Source organism: Ascaphus truei, chromosome 5 (assembly GCF_040206685.1).
Source record: "Ascaphus truei isolate aAscTru1 chromosome 5, aAscTru1.hap1, whole genome shotgun sequence".
NCBI classification, from domain to species: domain Eukaryota; kingdom Metazoa; phylum Chordata; class Amphibia; order Anura; family Ascaphidae; genus Ascaphus; species Ascaphus truei.
The window spans coordinates 39284625-39309450 of record NC_134487.1 but is presented as its reverse complement, the minus strand read 5'-3'; the positions used below and the strand labels follow the sequence as shown (position 1 = coordinate 39309450).

Below are 24826 nucleotides of genomic sequence, written 5' to 3'. Positions count from 1 at the left end.
TGTTCTTTACAGCGTAGCAGATGAATGTCAGAGGGTCCCAGGCCTCTGGATGGCGTGGGACCTCTGGTAGTATTGAGGCCTCTGTAGAATTTGTGTTCTCCCAGCCCCCTAGGGGTTAGGGGGCACGCTCATCCCGGATAGGAGAGACTCACAGCTCTTCCAGTCTTTCCAGGCCAGAGCTGACTAACAGTTTGGCACTTCCTCTCTAAGATTTGGAAGGGGAGGGCCTAGTGTCTGCACCACTATTGGCTGTACACAAACACCATGTCACTTCCTCTCCTGTCACTCAGAGAATAGCATATGGAGGGTTCAATGCCCCTTGGAATAGCTTGTCACAGCCTGCAGCGCTATCAGGACTTATGTGACGAGGGCAGAGAGGCAATCTGGACCAGCCATATTACATTTAATACTATGGGACTGGGTTTTGAGCTTCCTTAGATTGTGTATGTTTAATTGCAGATTGTTTATTATTATTATTTTTTAAACCCATTATGGGATACTGAATAGTCCAGACTTAACAGACCAGAGCAGGAGTCGGAAACAAAGATAAAAGGGAGTAAAATAAGAGAAAAGAATTAGAAACAATTAGAAACGAATGAAATAAATAAGAAAGTGTACAGAAAGAGTGGAAGAGAGATATTGACAGAGAGATAGAGTGGGAAACACTTAGAAAGAGACAAGTTTATCAATAGGAAAGAATTAATGAAATTAAGTAGTATAAATAAATAGATAGAAATAGATAAAAGAAGAAATCCGCAGCACTCGCCTACTGAAATATAACCTGCAATTTATTTATACCATGTGGCAAAGCATATAGAAAAACGGGCGAGGTTTTCTGACCACGATGGTCCTTTGTCAAACTTGACAAAGGACCATTGTTGTCCGAAACCTCGCCCATTTTTCTATATGCTTTGCCACATGGTATAAATAAATTGCAGGTTATATTTCAGTAGGCGAGTGCTGCGGATTTCTTCTTTCATATATCTCCTAGGACGGGTTATTGGTCCTGGTCCCTCTGCTAACCTCCATACGAAGCCAAGTATTTGTTTTTCCTGTACTTTTGCATACACCAGGCATCATTTGTTTTTCTAGATAGAAATAGATATTATAGATAGATCGAGAGGGATATATAGATTGAGTTAATATTTATAGAGATACATATAAATTTATTTAAACGTAGTAATCGTTAATAAGGAAGATTAGGGAGTGAGGTAACAATAATAAACAACATGATATAGTGGGTGTGAGAGAGAGGTGAGGTGTGTGAAGAGTCCAGACATGAGAGTGCACCAAATACTAGACAGACAGGTTGCACGTGTGGTAATAGAGGACAGTCACATGGTAGACAATAGGTAAACAGAGTGACCCACATTAGGATCATTGATTGACAGACTGTAGGAATTGACAGTGTCAGAGTTGGCCCAGGAACTACAGCATTCATCCAGAGACAAAGATCCACGGCAGATGAAAAGAGGCATCACCCCCACTGGCTACTCAAGTGGTGCCACAATTGGCCCAGGAGAGAGATAAGTGCGGAACACTGCATATACCCACACATTACTGCACTGTTACAGAAGGTGTAAGCTAGTGACTACTGTGACATATGGCAGGATAATGGACAGCTTTCTGTCTAATTTAAAGAAGAAAGTGCAGACTTAGTATGGAAGTGATCCATTCCACAGTTTCACAGTTGCTGAGACTGTGGGATAGAAACTCCAGGCCGGAGATGAGTGGTTCTGGTTTTTCACTCACCTGCTCTCCTAATCGAGGAAGAGGAATATATGGCAGTTAATTTGGCTGCTTCTCTCGCTTAGATCCTGGAGGCTGGGTCATGCTGCTCCCCTGGATCCAGACCGGGGTAGACCCCCCCTCCCCCCACGTGTTGCAGCATCTGAGGATCTAGGATCTAATGGGACGCTGTCCCCCATCTCACAGTTAAGGACTCAATGTTATCTCTGTGTATTGTTTAAAGTTGGTAACTGGCTTAGCCAGCCAATATTGCAGATAGGGATATGCATGTTGGTTAGACTCCTGACAGGAGTAGATGTTATTTTTATGAGTTTGTTTTGACTGAAAGTGACGGTGTTTAAAAATGTGTAGTGTCACTAATGGAGAAATAAACCGCAGGTTGAGGGCTGATTGCCCCTTGTGTGTATACACGTGTCTGTCCCTCTTTTATACAAAACAAACCCTAGAAGACTGTCAGGAAGAGCCTGGGCACGCGGCAGCACTACATAAAGGGAGCAGTTTGCCACACTACATTAAATATTCCTTCAGCGCAGCCAGGGAGTTACTACACAAGGTGCCCTATAGCACTATAAAAATACTAGCCAGGTGAATATAGCGTCATAAAATAGAGACCTCATTTACAGAAAGCTGCGTCCCCTGCTTACACAGAGTATATATGGATTATAGTGCTAATTGTTCATAATAATTTAATTTGTTTTGAGAGAAAGTAGATCCGGCGCCACAGCCAGTGACTGAGTCTGAGGCACTTCCGGTTTGATTGAAAAATCTTTATTCAGCTCACAATCGGACACAGGCATCACCACAGTCTCCCCCTCAACGCGTTTCACGCTAGAATTCAGCGTTTCGTCTTAGAGTGGGGAGCTAAAGCCTGAGCCTGCACATTTATAACATAAAAAGCCAGCGAAAAACAGGTTTAAAATATTAACCTCTGAGGTACCAGTGTCATTTCAATATAACAGTGCACCACGATCCTAATGCATAATTATTTGCTCTAAAGTATATACATATAAACTTTAGTGTCACTCTAAACAGTAATATAGAGTCATGCAGCACACTAGTAATATATCAAAGGAAAAAATATTATAAAACACTGTGGCAATGTAACAAGTAAGGCGCCGGATCTACTTTCTCTCCATGCCATACACACAGAAGGCTGCACACCTGGATCGGAGTGCAGAGGAGGACAGGACCGAGGTCTGGAAGTGAGCTTCTCATAGGTAAGGTTATCCTTTCCAAGCTCTGACCTCATTTGTTGGCCCACTTAAACTCCCTGCCTCTGTCCATGTGACTTGTGATTGACACCAACAGTGCTGGAGGACGGCTTGAGCGCAGGTCAGTTTTCTACATTCATTTAATTTGTTCCTAATATTTTATGTGTCCTTCTTTCCCCTACCCTCTGGGAAATGTTCTGCTACCGGTGTGTTTCTGTGGCTGGTGGTGCATACCTTGTGTACTTCCTCCTGGCGTGGGAGGGGTGATGGCGGTGCACTACGTGTCAAATGCCTATGATGCGTTCCAAATGAAGGAAATGCTGCTGAAGCTGGTTGCGATAGGAAAAAGAACAATTTATTGAACGTGGACAATCATGGTTAAAAACAAGAGCCAGGGAAGAAGCCTCTGACGCGTTTCGTGCATGTACTGCACTTTTTCAAAGAGTAAAATCCTCTTCAATGCACCAAAGTCTTATGGGACGAGCTGCCCGGAAGTCCCGCCCCTACAGATCTGCAATTGGTTCCTCACTCGAGAGTGGGGGACCAATGATGGAACGAGCAGTCTAAGTGGCAGTTCAACCGGCCATACTCACTCCACTGCAACGATACACGGCTATTGACAAAAACAAAGACATTTAACACTCATTATAAAAATAAAGAGAAAACAAAACAACATATATACATTGATGTGGGTTGACAAGCAGTGGAAGAAAGTGTTAGAAAATATGTATGTATGTATGCATATCTCATACTAAAGATAATAATCTAATATGCATTACAGCACTACTCAAAGCTATATCAAACCCACATGAATGTAAAGCTTATAAAAAGAAAAAGAAGAACATTTGACTCTTGTACAAAGTGATTATCAAAACATAACTGATCATGAATATTAGGTGTCATATAGACGATTATATACTGTTATTTCTGACAAATAAATCTTAATATAAATATAATACTTGATAAGACAAAGATTTAACTACATAAATTACATTAATCAGTATGTTTCGTATCTAGATACCAGAGTCAATCACTTATTAAATGACATATACAGTATGATGAACATCAAAAAATGAATAATGGAGAAGAGAGAAATCATTACATATAAACTGATGACATGTCTTCCGGGGAGAGGAGGGGAGGAGGAAGGGAAGGATATGGCACAGATATTATAACATATTATTTTACACCACATGGATACATCAAAAATATAAATGAATTTGTATCTCTATGTGAGAAAGTGCTTAAATTCCCAGTCCGTATGAATTCCTATCGGACTCAGTGTATTCAATGAAAAGATCCAAAACATTTCTCTCTTATTGAGGATACTCAACCTATTGCATTTTCTAATAGGCAACGGAAAATGTTCCAGAGCATTCAATGAAAAAGAATCTAAATTTCCTTTTTTACATTCTACAAAATGTCTGGAGACCGGAAATCTCATATCACCTTTCTTAATTGATCTGATATGTTCCATGATGCGGATCTTTAGTGGTCTGATGGTTCTACCTACATAAATTTTTCCGCAACCGCATCTAAGGGAATATACAACATCATCAGTGTTACATGCGATCAGGGTTTTTATTCTGTATATATCTTTAGTAACTTGGGACATGATTGACTTCATCGGTCTCGCAAATTTGCATACACTACAAAAATCACATTTATGAAAACCTCTCGGGGGTGTAAACCCTCTGGTTTGACCAACTGGAGCTTTATAAAGACTTGGGGATAAGTGTGTTGAGAGAGTGTTAGCTCTTCTAAATGCAAATCTAGGTCGATTCTGGACAAATGGTCTGAGAGTGGGGTCCAGCTGAAGAACATGCCAGTGTTTAGAAATTATCAACCTAATGTCGTCAGATTGGCGACTAAATTGTGTGACAAAAAGCATGTTCTCTTCACCTGGACCACAGTCCAGAGATTTTCCATCTGTTATACATCTAAATTTCTTAGACTTATTTGTCTTAACTTTTAGTAACTCCTCTCTTGTAGTCATATAGGCATTCTCAAAGGCAGTCTGTATGCAGTCGTGATCATAACCCCTTTGTTCAAATCTCTCTGCCAACACTCTTGATTGATTAATGAACATATCTAAATCTGAGCATATCCTGCGCAATCTTAAAAATTGACCCTTTGGGATCCCTCGGATGAGGGATCTTGGGTGATTGCTTGTTGCTTGCAAAAGGGTATTTTTAGAGTTCTCTTTTCTGTATTTATCACTCTGTATAGAGTTATTTAGATTGATGAACAGGAGAACATCCAAATATGTAATATGTTGTATGTGAGTGGTATATGTAAAGTGTAAATTATAAACATCATTTAGGGTCTCCACGAATCTGCTTAGTGTGTCTGTGTCACCATCCCAAATTAATATGAAATCATCAATAAATCTACAGTAAAAAATAATCTGATAAGCCTTTCTGAGCATGATGTTTTTGTTGTTTTTGAGAAGTTTTCGTCTCAAGTTCATCACTAGTCATGTTTTTATGTGTGTGGATTGAGAATCTAAACCCTTGTGCCAATATATGAAGATCTCTTTCTACCAGTTCTTCAAATGTCCGGATGTGGGGACCCTTGAGGTAAGTTGGATAGAAGATTGACCTGTTCCTCAATCCTGAGTCCACGGAACCTAGCAAAAAAGAAGACATGTCATCAGTTTAATTCAATTCAACATTATTATCTAACCATAAATCATTCAGATCTTGAAGTGCACAGAATTCTTGGAAACTTGAGAGTGCACCTTCGCCCGATGGATCCACTGGGGGAGGTACACGCAGGTCCCCCAAGGGGTCCCTCTGCAGGTCCTCCTTCTGCTACCGGTGTGTTTCTGTGGCTGGTGGTGCATACCTGTAGGGAAACAGAAGGCTGGAGATCTCCGTGGTGGTGTGGGGAGTATCAGGACAAGTTCACAAGGATCTTTACTCAGTGATCAGCGCCTCCAGTCCAAGAGGATCCTGAGGCTTCAGGATGCACCTCATGGACAAATCTTCTTTCTTTAGTCATTACCATGCTTCAAAGGCTACACCAGGTGTATATTTCACTGAGGTTTATTCATCTTCATAGTACATGCACTGAATTGTACATCATTGTACCCTATTCCATCGCTGGACTAGGCCTCAGCCACTTCTCTATCAGAGTATACATATTCTGGCATCTTCCAGTAGCACTCCTTACTCCTTGAAGGTCAGCACAAGAACACTCACAGAACAGACAGAACAGATAGCCCCCCACTCTCACTCACTGCTCTACACTATATAGAAGAGCCACTCCCTCCTCCCCTGGGGGGTGACTAGTAAAGCAGTCTATTTCTGTCATAGGCCCCCTTACTTCAGTGAGAGGCCACTATAACTTTATTGTTCATACCTGCATTGTATTGTATTGTATGACTTTATTTATAAAGCACTATTAATGTACATAGCGCTTCACAGTAGTAATATACTGTATGTGGTAATCAAAGAAATAACAGATAATATAAATAACAGATCATGGGAATAAGTACTTTAGACATAAAAGTAACATTAAGGAAGAGGAGTCCCTGCCCCGAGGAGCTTACAGTCTAATTGGTAGGTAAGGAGAACGTACAGAGACAGTAGGAGGGAGTTCTTGTAAGTGCGTCTGCAGGGGGCCAAGCTTTATGCATCATGTGTACCTGCTGAACAATGTAGCTTCACACACTAGAAGAACATTAGAACGTATTCCCCATTAGGAATCATGCCCACACTGTCCACAAACTATGGGGACTTACAGTGGAACAAAGCAAAGAATAGTAGTCCAGAGAGACCAGGCTACATTTAGAATCAAACTTTTATTTTTAGAAGTTCCTGTGCTGTGTAAGAATTTTTTTTATTTTTTTTTGTAACAATTGGTGTAGTTTTTCACTTCACCGTCTCATCCTCAGAGAAAAGTCCTGTCTGCCTCTCCCCATAAGTATAGGCAATTGATTATTTTGGTTATAAGTAAGTAAGTGTGTGTGTGTGTGTGACGTTGTGGGGACCACATAAGGAGATCCGGTTAGTCCCTCCAACCCACTACTCTAGCGCTATATCTAAGGCGGCCGCACCCCCCACATAATATAAAATGGAGATTGCTACATTCATTTTATTTACAGATTATCATTTTTGTGAAAAATTCAAATGTCCAGAAAGAAAGTGCAGGGCTATTTATCAAAGTCTCCTTTCTTCAAGAATAGTGAGGAAACACATCCAGATTTTTTTTTTTAAATCCTATTGATAAATTGTCACCAAAGACGAGTGATACATAGTAACATAGTAGATAAGGTTTAAAAAAGACGTACGTCCATCAAGTTCAACCTACTGTATGCTAAATTTAGACAACAGATACTTTATCTTATTTCTATACTTACTTAATGATCCAGAGGAAGGCAAACAAAAAACTCCAGTGTCATATCATCCAATGATATCTCATAAGGGGAAAAATTAATTCCTTCCTGACTCCAAGAATTGGCAATTGGATTACACCCTGGGTCAACATCCTTCCCATGTTTACTTATTTGGAATATCCCTGTATACCTTTCCTTTCTAAAGAGATGTACATTCTTTTTTTGAACAAATCTATTTTATCTGCCATCACAGTCTCCATGGGTAATGAATTCCACAATTTAACTGCCCTTACTGTAAAGAACCCTTTCCTTTGTTGCTGGTGAAAGCTTCTTTCCTCCAACCTTAAGGGATGCCCTCGAGTCCTTTGTACTGCCCGTGGGATGAATAGTTCTTTTGAAAGCTCCTTGTATTGTCCCCGAATATATTTGTATATAGTTATCATATCCCCTCAGGCGCCTCTTTTCTAATGTAAATAAATCTAAGTTAGCTAGCCTCTCCTCATAAGTTAGATTGTCCATCCCCTTTATTAATTTGGTGGCTCTTCTCTGCACTCTCTCTAGTTCCATAATGTCTTTTCTTAGGATTGGTGCCCAAAATTGTACTCCATATTCAAGGTGTGGTCTTACTAGTGCTTTGTAAAGGGGCATAATTATGTTTACTTCCCTTCCATCCATTGCCCGTTTGATGCAAGATAAGATCTTGTTTGCCTTTGCAGCTACTGCGTGACATTGGGCACTATTGCTAAGCCTGCAGTCTACAAGCACTCCTAAATCCTTCTCCATCAAGGATTCCCCCAATTTATCCCCATTTAATTTGTAAGTTGCCTGTTTATTTTTGCATCCCAAATGCATAACCTTACATTTATTTGTATTAAACCTCAGCTGCCATTTACCTGCCCACGTTTCCAGTCTCTCCAAGTCCTTCTGAAGAGAAATTACATCCTGCACTGATTCTACTACCTTATACAATTTAGTATCATCAGCAAAGATGGAGACTTTGCTCTCGATGCCATCCTCAAGGTCATTAATAAACAAGTTAAAAAGCAGGTGTCCCAGTACCGATCCCTGACGTACTCCACTCACGACTTTGATAAAGCACCCTGTGTGTGAAACGCGTAAGAGTGTCTGTGTCAGTACTTTTTTCTATGCTTTTTAATCAATAAATCCCTTTTGATCATCACATCCCATCATTTCCTTTTGTGAGCAAGCTGTGCACCGGCATTTTTTCCTGGATTGGGACGTCTATTCCACTCATGACTTTAGCCCAACCTGAAAAAGTTCCATTTATGACAACCCTCTGTTGTCTATCTTTCAACCAGTTTTCAAACCAGGTGCATATATTAGTCCAATTTTGTTTATTTTGTACACCAACCTCTTGTGTGAAACCGTATCAAAAGCCTTTGCAAAATCTAAGTAGACCACATCAACTGCGTTACCCTGATCTAAATTCCTACTTACCTCCTCAAAGAAACAAATAAGGTTAACTTGGCATGATCTATCCTTCATAAATCCATGCTGACTATTACTAAGGATTTTGTTTTCCATTAGGTATTCCTGAATATTATCCCGTATTAAACCTTCAAGAAGTTTCCCCACTATTGAAGTCAGGCTTACGGGTCTGTTATTCCCCGGTTGTGATCTAGCTCCCTTTTTAAATATAGGCACCACATCTGCTTTACGCCAATTTTGTGGTACTGAGCCTGTGGAAATGGAGTCCTTGAATATTAAATATAATGGTTTGGCTATTACTGAACTTAACTGCTTGAGAACTCTTGGATGTATGCCATCGGGGCCAGGTGCCTTATTTACTTTATTTTTTTCAAGCCTCTTATGAACTTCTTCCTCAGTTAACCAATTAATTGTTCATTAATATGGAGGTTGTGGCTTCTACCTGCGGCATTACTATTGAAATTGATTCTTCCATGGTAAACACAGAGGCAAAGAATTTGTTTAATACCTCTGCTTTTTCCTTATCTCATTTAATCTGCCTACCCATGTCACACTGAAAGGGTCCTATATTGTCTTTTCTTATTTTTTTTGTTATTAAGGTACTTTTATGGTTTGATCTTACATTCTATTGCAATCCTTTTTTCATTATCCATTTTTGCTAATGTGCCCTTTCCAATTTTAGTTACATTCATTATAATTCTGATCCCTCTGTCCCTTCTGACTTTAAGAATCTAAATGCCTTCCTCTTCTTGTCCATTTACTCCCCTACCTGTTTATTTAGCCACATTAGTTTTGACTTATTTCTTTTATACTTATTACCCAAGGGTATACACTGATAAGTGTGCTTTTCTAACAATGTTTTAAAGGCTGCCCATTTATCTTCTACATTTTTCCCTTTAAAAACATCATCCCAGTGTATTACTTGTAGATTAGACCTCAGTTTATTAAAATCTGCCTTTCTAAAGTTTAAGGTCTTTGTTGAACCCAAGTAATCTGTTTTTTTTTTTGATAATTTATTTCAAATGAGACCATGTTATGATCACTGTTACCCAAATGTTCCAGGACTTGAATATTTGTTATTAATTCTACATTGTTTGATATTACCAAATCCAGTACTGCCCCTCTCCTGGTTGGTTCCTCAATAATTTGGGTCATATAATTGTCTTTAAGTACCCCCAAAAACCTGTTTCCTTTTGTTGTAACGCTAATCTCATTTCCCCAGTCTATGTCTGGATAATTAAAATCCCCCATTATGCAAACATGACCCAGTTTTGATGCCTTTTCCATTTGCAAAAGTATTTTAGCTTCCTTAATCTCACAGATATTTGGTAGTTTATAGCATATCCCTACAAACATTTTCTTTATACTTTTCCCTCCACTGCTAATTTCTATCCACAAAGTATCAACATTTTCATCTTTCCCTTCATAAACATCATCCCTTATAATAGGTTTTAGATCCTGTTTAACATATAAGCATACTCCACCTCCCCATCTTTTTGTTCCGAAAAAGGGAATAACCCTCTAAATTAACTGCTCAGTCATGAGTTTCATCCCACCATGTTTTTTTTTCAGCCTGTACTATTATCTTATCTGCTCCTTCCTTTCTGTGCCAACTTGGTTTAGTCTTTAGAAGTTTAGTATTATCGGTATTTACTATGGGTGTCTCACTTCTTGTCAAACTCGCACTTGCCCTCATTCTACCTCCATAACCACTTGTATCCTCCTCTATTTTGTTTAGTTTATCTGTTTCATTCCCCTCCCCCCTCCATCCTAGTTTAAAATTTAGAATGATGAACCACAAGATACATGTTGAAATCGTCCTTGACACTGCGGTAAGAGCACCGTGTGTATCCAAGACTGCTATTTTTATATGTTTAAACTTCTAAAGGTTATGACCCTGTGCAAGGAAAATGTTTTATGCCCAGCGTAGACTCTATGAAGCTCCCTTTCCAATTTCAGAAAAGGTCAACATGCTTTTATAGCTCGCTTGGCAAAAGCCATCTAATTATAGAAACAGATCTAGTTGTTCCAAACACTTAAAAGCAACATTACAGAAAATAATAGACTGCAGCAATGGAAGAGACCTTGAAGTTGTAACATTTGGCTCTGCCAAAGTAAAATGTATTTAACACTTGAAATTAGGTCACTCGACTGTAACTATAGACAAATAAATTAAATGATGCTGTTTGTTTGTTGAGAAGAATGTCACGGGAGACCAGGGCTTTTGACACTTATATATATATATATAAAACGCATTTTCTGGCCTTCCTGACCCACCCAATCTCACATTGGCCCCTGTGGTCTAACCAGTCCCCATTACATGGTCGTGTATGGTGGTGCACCTGTTGGCAACAGGACTCCTGAGTCTCCCGCATGATGTTGTGTGGGGAATGTCAACCCAGACAGGGAGCTGAGGTAGTGTGCGTGAGTCCTACCTATATCCAGTGCAGCGCCTCCACCTCATCAGGATCTCTGCATCCGCAAGGGGATGGTTCTGATGAGGAACTCCTCCGTGGTGCCTTCCTCTGTAGAGTAATTCCAGACTCACACAGGAGGGTGTCTTTAATCAAGGTTATCTTTATTGCTTGTGGTGGTATGGGCCAGCTGCCCCTCACAGCTGGCAGCTCAGCCGCACATCTTTCGGTACTGTCCCTTATAGACAAAAGTAATAGACAGCACTCACACAAAGTAGATAAATATACACCAAGCGGGGTGCCACGGACTAGAGAGGGCCCAATCCCTCTCAAACACAATAAAGTACTGAAGAAAATCCAGCACACCCTAATAATAGATACAAAGTCACTGGTATATAACCAATTTGAAAATGTAATCAGTGCACAAATAAGTCAAACAACTGACAACGGCACACTAGGAGAACAGATAACCTATAAGTAGGGCCATACGTGGGATGTACAGGAGGATAAGGGATAAAGGAAAGTAGGATGGGACAACGAAGGGAAGGTGAGGTGAATGGTGGAAGGGGAACAAAGAAAACAAAAAAAGTGGGTCACAACGGGGGAGTATAGGGGTCAACGTTTCGGGAATTGTCCCTTCGTCAGGCCCGTTCCCCTCAGTCCCAAGGGGACAAGAGGGTACTTCCCTAGCCCCAGAACCCACAACAACAGAACTGACCCTAAGTAAAAACAATAGAAGACCCTCCACAAATTCTAAGTAATATTCTAATTAAATACACATACAATATCCCTAAACTAATTGGCAAAATAGATCCACAGTTTAACTTTTGTATAGATGTATTCAGGGACAAACTACATGCAAACAACTACAATGTATTAGTGAACTAGCAACAACACTTTTGTATAGATATATTCAAGGACAAACTACATGCAAACAGCTACAATGTATTAGTGAACTAGCAACAACACTTTTGTATAGATATATTCAAGGACAAACTACATGCAAACAGCTACAATGTATTAGTGAACTAGCAACAACTGAGAACACCAGAGAACAGCAAAGAGAGGAGGCAAATCAGGAGTAATGCAAACCAGACAGTGCTTAGTTAATAGGACACACGAACCACGAGCCTGCTCCTCACTCTAGAGGGTGTTTGCAGTGAATGTGCAGTTCATGAGGCTTCTTAATGGAATCCTGACATCATCTGCTGTGCGCGTTGCTCCAATCAGCCTGATAGCATGCAGGTGGTAGTGTCCATAGCGCTGTATCACTCTCTCCTTCCTCCTTGTAAATGTAAACAGATCGGGTTACCATGGTAACCACGGGACTTCACTGATGCCACCGTGCCTGTCCTCTGGAGCTTGAAGAAACTAATATTTTGATATGTAGCAGTATAGGAGCCTGGCAGCATGCAGTACGATCCCAAACCATATTTAGATGTGTGGATAAATAGCTATAGTAGGACCTCCACAGGATTACCCTCAGAGGGCTACCTGAAATAGGTGAAAATAAAAACATACCATATTAAAAGCAGAGTATTATTTGGTCCTCTCATAAGCTAAGCAATGTACAGAACTGAACACACAAACAAATAATGTATAAAGAGGCTACTATATACATAAATAATGATAATTAAATCTATGAAAATATGACCTGGTGGGTAATTGGGGACCCCAAACATAGGACAAGATTATAAAGGAACTATATAGAACCAGGGTGTCAGGCCAGCGGTGGGGGACACCTACCACGGGCGAAAGTTGGATCAATCCGCACAGGCGGCAAGACGCAGGTACCCAACACCACAGACACATACCCCAATAAAAGGGGGCATTAGAGACACTAGTAAAGGGTACCAGGCATCACAAAACCATGGAGCCAGAGAGACACTCTGTGGCAACTGTGGAAGAGACGGCAAGGGGCATTTTTGGTTCAGAGGTAGCAACCCATATTTAGTTCTTTGTTCATGCCCGATGGGGTCATAGTGCCAAGGGTTCTTATCCATTTTGATTCTCTCTGTAGCAACATCTTATGTAGATTGCCTCCACGTCGCCCCATTTTAATGCCGTCTATTACCTGGTACCGCAGTTGACTCACAGTATGCCCAGCTTGTGTGAAATGATGTGCTACTGGTGCTTCAGAGTCACATCTGCGTATAGCCGCCTTATGCTGTCCAATCCTGTCCTTCACCCTCTGGGTGGTCTCACCCACATAGCCCTTGCCGCATGGACATTTGATCAAATATATGACGTCCTTTAAAAGGCATGTATAGAAGTCTCTAATTTTATAAATTTTACCAGAGACAGGGTTTTGGAAAGTGGGACCCTCCACAATATTATTGCAATGGGTACAGCTACAGCATCTGTAGCAACCCACTTTCGGGGTGCCCAGAAATATTTGTTTAGTGGTAGTCCCCCCAAGGTCCGCCCTAACTAGGCGATCCTGAAGATTATTTCCTCTTTTGTACGAAAATAATGGAAGTTCAGATAGTGCAGAAGCCAACATTGGGTCACTGCTCAGGAGAGACCAATGTCGTTGTATGATATTTTTAATCTGACCACTATTTGTATCGAAAGTTGAAACAAATGGAATGGAGTATTTCCTTTTTTCACAAACAACCTGTCCCGTGAGTGTCCAGCTTTCAGCTTTTATACGTTGGTTGGACAATATCTCCCTAGGATAACCTCTGGAGCAAAATTTAGACTGAATCTTTTTTTTTTTTTGTAACTTAAATGACTGAATCTTATCCATGCCCTCCTTTATTTTAGATGGACTGCTTATTATACGCTTTGCGCGCAAAAATTGACTATATGGCAGTGATACTGTGTTTCCAGGAGGATGGAAGCTAGAGAAGTGTAGTAAGTTATTTCTGTCCGTCGGTTTGGAAAACAAATCCGACTCTAATTTCCCATCGTGTACACTAATTGTGGTGTCAAGAAAGTTAATCTGTACTGGATAGTGCATACAGGAAAACCCAATGGTGGGGTGGGCCATATTAAGATCAGACACAAAATTTGATAGTGATGGCACATCACCCTGCCAAATTAAAAACACGTCATCTATGAAGCGCACCCACATACGCCCATAATTCAGAAAGGATTGGTGATGATATACATTCTCAGACTCAAATTTAGACATGAAAATATTGGCGTATGTGGGTGCGACGTTCGAACCCATAGCCGTGCCCTGGGTCTGGATGTAGAAATTATCTTCAAAGAGAAAGTAATTGTCATGGAGTATAATCTCCAACAGATCCCTAATGAACATGCCCTCTTGAGGAGAGAACACTTTAGCCATTTCTACAGATTCCTTAACTGCCAATATCTCATCTACATGAGGAATAGATGTATACAAACTGTTTACATCTAAGGTTACAAGCAACAGTGGAGTGTTCATGATAGGTAAGGCCCGGATCTTTTGTAGGAAATCGGTCGTATCTCTGATATATGACCTGCTATCAACAACCAGAGGTCTCAGCAACTTGTCTAAGAATATTGAACATGGTTGAAAAACAGAGTCAGTACCCGCGACTATAGGTCTGCCTGGCGGATGGGAAAGATTTTTGTGTATTTTAGGAATTGTATAGAGTACAGGGACTATAGGATCCTTTTTAATCAGAAATTCTTTTTGTTTTTTTGAAATAACCCCACTTGCCAAAGCAGAATTCACTACATTTGCAATCTTCTCTTGTACTCTAGGTGTAGGGTTAGATGTCACTGATTTATAGGAGGTACCATCAGTGAGCTGTCGTTGGATCTCAGTCCTATAGTCTATTTTGTTCATAATCACCAGCGCTCCCCTTTTATCAGCAGGCTTAATCACGAGGTTTGTATTGGTCTCCAATTCTCTAATTACCTCCTGTTCACTTTTGGATAAATTAAACGATGTCCTCCTTTAAGAAGGGACTCTACATCTCGTAGAACCAGAGAAATATACGTCTCAATAGTATGGTTTGTAGGTGGGGGATTAAAAGAACTTTTGTTCTTACATTCAGATGTAAGCAGGTGGAAATTGGTATTGATATCTAGATCTTCAATAGGGGGGAGAGACTCAAATGTTGGTTTGGAAAAAAATCCCTTAAGTCTAAGCGACCTATAAAATCGTGACAACTCAACCTCCAGATCTCTGTCATTAGTACAATTCGTAGGTACAAATGATAAACCTTTGTTCAAAACCTTAGTCTGTTTTTCTGATAACACTACATCAGAGATATTTATTACCAGCGATTCTGTGCTCGAGTCGACATCCCCCTCCGGGGTTGGCCCTGTCAGGCGGTGTTTCCTCTCCGCCCTCCGCGTCCTCTTTGCTGGCCGCGGGAGGGTTCTGTTTCTAAAAAAGCCGGTGTAACCCCAGAGGAAGAATCGCTCTCTGTAGAGTCGAACGTTTCCCTTTTTTCGGACTGGCCACCTTGTGGACAAGGGGCTCTCCACCTCCTGTTCTCTATCCCTATTTCTCTCCATCTCCAATTATACACTTTATTTGTGTTGTAATCTCTAGCGTCTCTGAGAAATTTCTCTCTTTTACGTGCTTCAATATCTTTTTTCAGGGTCTCTAAATTTTCATCCAACTCCTTTTTAAATTTGTTAAAATCAAGCTCTGAAAGAGTTGTAGAAATAGAGCCCTGTAGTTCCTCTATCTGTCTTTTGAGCACTATAATTTCTTTTTGTAGATGCTCTATAGTCAGAATTATAAGGTCCAGGGAACACTTATTTAGTATCCCCTCCCACTTGGTACAATAATCTTTATCATCAGAGAAAAGCGTAGGTCTAAGTTTAGATCTTAGACCCCTAGGGATTCTCTTAACTCGATAATACTCTGTGAGTGTGGACGCATGCTGTTCAAGCTTTAATTTGTGCTTCAATTTCCACTCCAAATTTTTGGAGTAATCACTCGGATTATTATCTTGTAGGAAATCTCTGCTGCCCACACAGAGTGTAGCGATACGGCTAGCATCTATATCCGTGTAGGCAAAGATATTAGCATCAGTGCGGGGAGCAGGGATCTCCTGTGTTTCCGACATACGTTATGTTTAGTGGTGCACGTCTATTGTGGGGTAAATACAGTATAGACAAAAGTAATAGACAGCACTCACACAAAGTAGATAAATATACACAAAGCGGGGTGCCACGGACTAGAGAGGGCCCAATCCCTCTGAAACACAAAAAAGTATTGAAGAAAATCCAGCACACTCTAATAATAGATACAAAGTCCCTGGTATATAACCAAATTGAAAATTTAATCAGTGCACAAATAAGTCAAACAACTGACAACGACACACTAGGAGAACAGATAACATATAGGTAGGGCCTTACGTGGGATGTATGTACAGGAGGATAAGGGATAAAGGAAAAGTAGGATGGGACAACGAAGGGAAGGTGAGGTGAATGATGGAAGGGGAACAAAGAAAACAAAAAAAGTGGGTCACAACGGGGGAGTATAGGGGGGCAACGTTTCGGGACTTGTCCCTTCGTCAGGCCCGTTCCCCTCAGTCCCAAGGGGACAAGAGGGTACTTCCCTAGCCCCAGAACCCACAACAACAGAACTGACCCTAAGTAAAAACAATAGAAGACCCTCCACAAATTCTAAGTAATATTCTAATTAAATACACATACAATATCCCTAAACTAATTGGCAAAATAAATCCACAGTTTAACTTTTGTATAGATATATTCAGGGACAAACTACATGCAAACAGCTACAATGTATTAGTGAACTAGCAACAACACTTTTGAATAGATATATTCAAGGACAAACTACATGCAAACAGCTACAATGTATTAGTGAACTAGCAACAACACTTTTGTATAGATATCACCAATCCTTTCTGAATTATGGGCGTATGTGGGTGCGCTTCATAGATGACGTGTTTTTAATTTGGCAGGGTGATGTGCCATCACTATCAAATTTTGTGTCTGATCTTAATATGGCCCACCCCACCATTGGGTTTACCTGTATACACGATCCAGTAGAGATTAACTTTCTTGACACCACAATTAGTGTACACGATGGGAAATTAGAGTCGGATTTGTTTTCCAAACCGACGGACAGAAATAACTTACTACACTTCTCTAGCTTCCATCCTCCTGGAAACACTGTATCACTGCCATATAGTCAATTTTTGCGCGCAAAGCGTATAATAAGCAGTCCATCTAAAATGAAGGAGGGCATGGATAAGATTCAGTCTAAATTTTGCTCCAGAGGTTATCCTAGGGAGATATTGTCCAACCAACGTATAAAAGCTGAAAGCTGGACACTCACGGGACAGGTTGTTTGTGAAAAAAGGAATTACTCCATTCCATTTGTTTCAACTTTCAATACAAATAGTGGTCAGATTAAAAATATCATACAACGACATTGGTCTTTCCTGAGCAGTGACCCAATGTTGGCTCCTGCACTATCTGAACTTCCATTATTTTCGTACAAAAGAGGAAAGAATCTTCGGGATCGCCTAGTTAGGGCGGACCTTTGGGGGACAACCACTAAACAAATATTTCTGGGCACCCCGAAAGTGGGTTGCTACAGATGCTGTAGCTGTACCCATTGCAATAATATTGTGGAGGGTCCCACTTTCCAAAACCCTGTCTCTGGTAAAATGTATAAAATTAGAGACTTCTATACATGCCTTTCAAAGGACGTCATATATTTGATCAAATGTCCATGCGGCAAGGGCTATGTGGGTGAGACCACCCAGAGGGTGAAGGACAGGATTGGACAGCATAAGGCGGCTATACGCAGATGTGACCCTGAAGCACCAGTAGCACATCATTTCACACAAGCTGGGCATACTGTGAGTCAACTGTGGTACCAGGTAATAGACGGCATTAAAATGGGGCGACATGGAGGCAATCTACATAAGATGTTGCTACAGAGAGAATCAAAATGGATAAGAACCATTGGCACTATGACCCCATCGGGCATGAACAAAAACTCAATATGGGTTGCTACCTCTGAACCAAAATGCCCCTTGCCGTCTCTTCCACAGTTGCCACAGAGTGTCTCTCTGGCTCCATGGTTTTGTGATGCCTGGTACCCTTTACTAGTGTCTCTAGTGCCCCCCTTTATTGGGGTATGTGTCTGTGGTGTTGGGTACCTGCATCTTGCCGCCTGTGCGGATTGATCCAACTTTCGCCCATGGTAGGTGTCCCCCACCGCTGGCCTGACACCCTGGTTCTATATAGTTCCTTTATAAACTTGTCCTATGTTTAGGGTCCCCAATTACCCACCAGGTCATATTTTCATAGATTTAATTATCATTATTTATGTATATAGTAGCCTCTTTATACATTATTTGTTTGTGTGTTCAGTTCTGTACATTGCTTAGCTTATGAGAGGACCAAATAATACTCTGCTTTTAATATGGTATGTTTTTATTTTCACCTATTTTAGGTAGCCCTCTGAGGGTAATCCTGTGGAGGTCCTACTATAGCTAATTATCCACACATCTAAATATGGTTTGGGATCGTACTTCATGCTGCCAGGCTCCTATACTGCTACATATCAAAAGATTCTTTTTTTCAAGCGCCATAGGACAGGCACAGTGAAGTCCCATGGTTACCATGGTAACCCGATCTGTTTACATTTACAAGGAGGAAGGAGAGAGTGATACAGCGCTATGGACACTACCACCTGCATGCTATCAGGCTTATTGGAGCAACGCGCACAGCAGATGATGTCAGGATTCCATTAAGAAGCCTCATGAACTGCACATTCACTGCAAACACCCTCTAGAGTGAGGAGCAGGCTCGTGGTTCGTGTGTCCTATTAACTAAGGACTGGCTGGTTTGCATTACTCCTGATTTGCCTCCTCTCTTTGCTGTTCTCTGGTGTTCTCAGTTGTTGCTAGTTCACTAATACATTGTAGCTGTTTGCATGTAGTTTGTCCCTGAATATATCTATACAAAAGTTAAACTGTGGATTTATTTTGCCAATTAGTTTAGGGATATTGTATGTGTATTTAATTAGAATATTACTTAGAATTTGTGGAGGGTCTTCTATTGTTTTTACTTAGGGTCAGTTCTGTTGTTGTGGGTTCTGGGGCTAGGGAAGTACCCTCTTGTCCCCTTGGGACTGAGGGGAACGGGCCTGACGAAGGGACAAGTCCCGAAACGTTGCCCCCCTATACTCCCCCGTTGTGACCCACTTTTTTTTGTTTTCTTTGTTCCCCTTCCACCATTCACCTCACCTTCCCTTCGTTGTCCCATCATAATTTTCCTTTATCCCTTATCCTCCTGTACATCCCACGTATGGCCCTACCTATATGTTATCTGTTCTCCTAGTGTGGCGTTGTCAGTTGTTTGACTTATTTGTGCACTGATTAAATTTTCAAATTGGTTATATACCAGTGACTTTGTATCTATTATTAGGGTGTGCTGGATTTTCTACAGTACTTTATTGTACTGTCCCTTAGAAAGTTACGCCCTTCCAATGGAGTGGGATCCCCTCTCCCCTCAGGGAAATCACCCCTGTGCCAGGTCCCTGGACACAGTGTGGCCTTGTCAGCCTTGCTGCTGCTCGACTTTGAATTGGGCCACTAGTTACTGCACTAGTGGGCCCCTCACTCGCAAGTCTCAACCCAGACTTATTCCTTAATTCAATAACTAACTTTTGCAGGTCTGTGCCTTATATACTTCAGGAACTGGCACATCTCTGATGTCACTAATGGTGGACTCAGAGTATGCAGCCACTCCCATCCATGCATATGACACCTCACCAGGGTGTGAGGGCAAACCTCCATGATTACTGCTGGCAACCTTGTAACTTACCAGGTTTACTGCCAGCATGAGAGGAAACTGAAGACCATTTTACAGCATGGCTACATTCTCCCCCTGGTGAATCCCAACGACCCGTCTGGAACATAAATTTGGTGTACCTTTGTCCAGGAAGCACTGTAAAATATAAACATAATTATTCATAACATATCAGTTTCCATAAGTACTGCCGTAGTGCTCACTGACCAGAAGGTGGCACTATACTAGAAACAGACCTCGCTATACTGTCTTCCTAATAATAGTGGCGAGGGTCTGGTTTCTTTACCTCCCGACCAGCCATGTCGGTGACAGTTATACTGTATTCCCAGGGCAAGCCGTTCTCGGGTCTATATACAGCTTTATGCATATAGATGCTACGGCCTATACTCCACACCCTCATCAGTTGGGAGATTCTTTCCTCCACCATGCGCTCAGTAATCGCACCCCCTTTATTCACCATGTACATTTCGATGGTCTCCCTCAACCAGCCATCCCCCTGGTCTTCTATCTCCTGCATGAGGGGTTCGGGGACATAGGGGTACTCTAACCCATGTGAGCTCTTATATTTTGTTACAATGGCCCTTTCAGCCCAGCTAGTCTGTATTAACTTGGTGTTACCCGCTTTCCCTGGCAACACCCATGACAGGGGTTTGTCCGGGTCCACCGGATCTTCCAATTTGCTTGAACCCAACGATTCTATCTGCCCGTGACTAATATCATACCATCGGTTCTGCATCACTTTAAACCGGCCCTCCTCAGTGAACTTCCCCTTGGCCCACCAACAATCTACCACCCCGTCTCGCTCCAAGAGGAACCTGGTGCGATCTAACCAGGCCTCATATCCCTTGAACAGGGGTGCCCACCACCGGTTCTCCTAGATCTCTTCCGAGGATGACTCGGCTAACTCTTCCCCTTCTGGGTCCCCCCCTGACCCGGGACTCCCCCGACATCCCTAGGCTCGAGGATGACCCATAGGAAAAGGTGACTGGGGTCGGGGCTTTAGCTAGGGCCGGGGATTGGACATAGGGACGGGCTGTTGGCATCCGTGGGGCTACGACCCGCTCTTCACCGCTACCTGGTCCGGTACCACCGCATGGGCTCTCCGCTTCTCCGGTCTCGCTGCTCTCAGGCTTCTGCAGGGCCTGCCAGCTCTTCTTCGACCAAGGCGATCGGGTGACACTACTCGACCGAGGAGGCGCGGCCATCTTCCAATCGGCTCTGCCCTGGCCGCCGGAAATGTCGTCCTTGATCTCACAGGACTCGCCGCCATCTTGGGTTGGGTCCCCAAGCGAGACCTCTTCCTCCACCACGACATCCGGTACTGCCGTTTTCCTCTGTGGCACCGCTTAGGCCTGGCATCGTCCTTCCTTCGCCGTCACCACCCTCGGAGCCTGGTAAAAGCATGGACTATGCTTACCCCTCTGTGGCGTCGGGGTGGATCTACCGCCACCATCGGAACCGCTGGTCACCACGGCCGTGGGACTCCGCCTCTCTGATTGCCGCTGCATGGTCGACACTCGACTCCGCTCACTGACGACACAGGTGAGTGGCATCTTTCTGGCATTACCGCCGCAGTGGTTCGCCGGCTGTCGTGTCGTTACTGCGGTAGGAACCGCGGGTTCCTCGTTGGAGGAATCCAGCCCCGACTTGGGGAGGGGCACTCTGCTCGGCGCCCGCCGGTGGGTCTCTCGCCCAGCACTGAATCTGATATTGTCCTTTTCCTCCGGCTCAGTTTTAATAGCCGGGCCCGATCCCCATGCTCCGGGATCCGCAGACTCCCTCCAGAGCGCACCTGGGAGTTGTGCCGATAACATGGCTACATCTCCCGCTGCCTCTACTGCCTGGACCGGCACGAATGTTGGCATTGGCCACAGATATTGAAGGCACATTGCGAGCATCGCGCTGCGGTTCTCACAGCACCCCCTGGCAGTCGACACTGTAGACATAGACACGCCACTGTTTTGGTGCCCGCCATTCGAAGTACCAGGAATCCTCCTCGGCCAAATAGGGCTGGGCCATGCAGAGGTATCAGTACTGTGTTAGCCGAGCTTCAAGTACTGATACCTCTGCATGTGTGTATATATATATTGCCTAGTGAATGATCCCAGTATATATATATATATATATATATATATATATATATATATATATATATATACTGGGATCATTCACTAGGCAATATATATATATATACACACATGCAGAGGTATCAGTACTGTGTTAGCCGAGCTTCAATAATCAAAAAATAAATAGATGATACCGTTCTGTGGCTAACGAAATGCTTTTATTTGTGCGAGCTTTCGAGATAAAACATACTGGACACCTAACAAGCTCCTATTGAACCCCCAAAATAACCACAACATATATATAAGCATATGAGTGTCACAGAGGAGTGCTACTGAGCATGGCAATATATATTTAAAACCAGAGACAGAACATAAAACACAGACAGAGTTCAGTGCACATCCAGTGAGACCCATACACGGTACAGTGCCTAAATATATATGTATAAATATCTATTAAATAAAATGGTCTTTTAGTTTAACATTTTTGGCCAAAATTGTTGTAAGCCCCTGAGCCACTGCACGGCAGACCACAAGCTTTCGAGATACACTGATCTCTTCTTCCGGCAATGTTACAATGAATGAAGCAAGCAAAAGGTATACTTAAAACAGTGTCTCTTGGAATGTTATCTGTGCTAGTCCTTCCCCCGGTGTGGATGTGTTTTATGGCTAGAGGTGTCAAAAGGTTCCTGAAAGCAAGTGATGTAAGAGTATGTGTGTGTATCTGTGTGAATATATATGAATGGAGAGCCCACAGTAATACAGTGCTTTACAAAAGGTGTGTGTACACTGTGTATATGTATACTGGGATCATTCACTAGGCAAAACAAGGTAGTAAAAATAAAATCCAGTTTATTCGGGTAAACCCGCGTACAACACAAAGAATGCACAAAATACAGATAAGAGCACATTTACTGGGAATCTGGGGGTGAAATCTAGGCTCTACTAGGTGCAGGGCGCCTGCTTCGGTAGGCTTACTCTGACCAGGATATACACCCGGACTGCCTTTTTTTTTTTTGGCTTCAGTTCCTAGTCGCGACCGCTATGTTCAAAAACGAGAACGTGGACCTCGCGTCTGACTTAGTCTCTGAAGGGCAGACTTTCCTAGCTTTAAAATGAAGCCAGTTGCTCTGCTATTCGTGACAGAGCAACTTTGAAAAGCCCGCTATAGCTTCATCGACACAAGCCATTAGATCTTCTGGTTCTCTGACTGGGGCATCTCCTTACATACACTCCGCTAAGCTATCCTTAGCATGGAGATAGGAGGAGCAACCAATAAGAGCGTGGGAACCCTATCCCACTAGCCAATAGAAACGGGGATTCATCTCTTGGCTGACATCAGAGGAGGGGGCGTTCTGTGCCGGCTCGGGATGCCCCATGGGCGGGACATATGAATTGACCAATTAGAAATGCACTGACATTCTGCTGCTTTCCCCAGTCAGCCCATTGCCACCTACTGGGCAGGCTCCACTAAGTCTGGCAAACCAGAGGGTCCTCCCCGCAGGGGGTCTCTGTTCTCCGGACTCAGTACTCTGCCTTGACCCGGCCACTTAGCACCCTGACACCTCTCAACATCCCGTCTCCTCTTTGAACTCCGATGTCTATCCAGACTTCCCGGCACCTATATGGATGCCCGGGATGACTTAATAGACATTTATAGTAAAAGCACAAATGAAATAAAACATACTTTAATACATAGGAACACTTGGGGAGACTCATATTTGTAAGGGAAATAAGACTGGGATATATGGGCTCGAAAACAGTAGTAGTGACTGTAAGAGATGTGTGCAGAGGTATGCAATGGTGACCGTTTTTAAGGTGAAACTAAGATAAGGCTTTATTGCCTGTTCCTCTAAACAATACAGCAAATAAAAAGATACATAAAACAATAAACACCTATACCTGTGTAAGGGCTAACTTACTTCCCCAGTCCCTCTCTGCAAGGCTTGGGGGGGGGGGAAAGCCCCTTACACCCTTACCCCCTTATCACCCCAAAGTCTCAGCGGTACCTTAACACAGGTGGCCCTTCAGGTCAGCGGTGTCCGGGTAGGTTTCTGCTTGAAGGTCCAGGCATACAGGCCTGGTCCTCTTGTGTCTTTCTCTCAGGAAACAACCCTCCTTTTCCTTCTGTCATCTCCCCTGTGTGCTAAGGAATCTCTCTCCTGTTGGAAACTGGAGGCTTTTCTTACAGACTTGATTGGCCAGGTGGAGTCTGGTTAATTGCCTGCTGCACTTAACCAGATCCCTGCTGGATTTTAGAGAGAGTATCCTCAACAGGGGTAAGTCCCTGTTTCATGGACACTGGGCAGCCCCGGTGTAATTCAACCCGCGTACCGGCAAATCATGCCTGCTCGCCGGGGAGAATTAGGGGACTACCGGTATCTTTGGCCAAGCTTCCTGTAAAAAAAAAAAAAATTGCATTTCTACCCAAATATCCCACCTAAATCTTACACCTAGAAAGTTTCATGAGTGTAGGTCCCAGGGAAGATGAAAAGTGGAAAAGGAGGGGACACTTGAACTTTTACTAGCCTAAGTACGGTGATCAAAAAGTAACTGCCTTGATTGTTACCCAATGTCTAGGGATTAAGTATTAGTCAATCAACAAACTCTGCCAGTCTAATTGTTACCTGAGGGCATGGGTTAGTCTGTTAGTCTGTGTCTCCACATTAGAGAGTGGATACAGTTAATTGTTCACCAATAGGCTGTGTTCAATGTTAAGAATAGGGTTGCACAGGTATATAAACTGTGTCAACTCTACAGTTTTTAGTTGTGCTGGATTGCTGGAGTTGTGCTTCTGATACCATCTTGAATGTCACTGGATTGCTGGAGTTGTGCTTCTGATTCCACCTGGAATGT

General features: G+C 42.5%; 1 long non-coding RNA gene across 3 annotated transcripts; it reads right to left on the bottom strand.

Moving 5' to 3' along the window:
- Positions 1-2501: 2501 nt before the first annotated feature.
- Positions 2502-12629, bottom strand: LOC142494946 (uncharacterized). 3 transcript variants are annotated; one of them, XR_012801626.1, is made up of 5 exons: positions 11184-12629; positions 5701-5807; positions 5504-5589; positions 4410-4495; positions 2502-3573 (listed from the first exon to the last, which is right to left on the bottom strand). It is a non-coding gene; the product is annotated as an uncharacterized LOC142494946 (long non-coding RNA). The 3 variants fall into 3 exon arrangements; XR_012801625.1 differs by having other exon boundaries at positions 4410-5589; positions 11184-11400; positions 12287-12629; XR_012801624.1 differs by having other exon boundaries at positions 4410-5589.
- Between the last annotated feature and the right edge of the window lie 12197 nt (positions 12630-24826).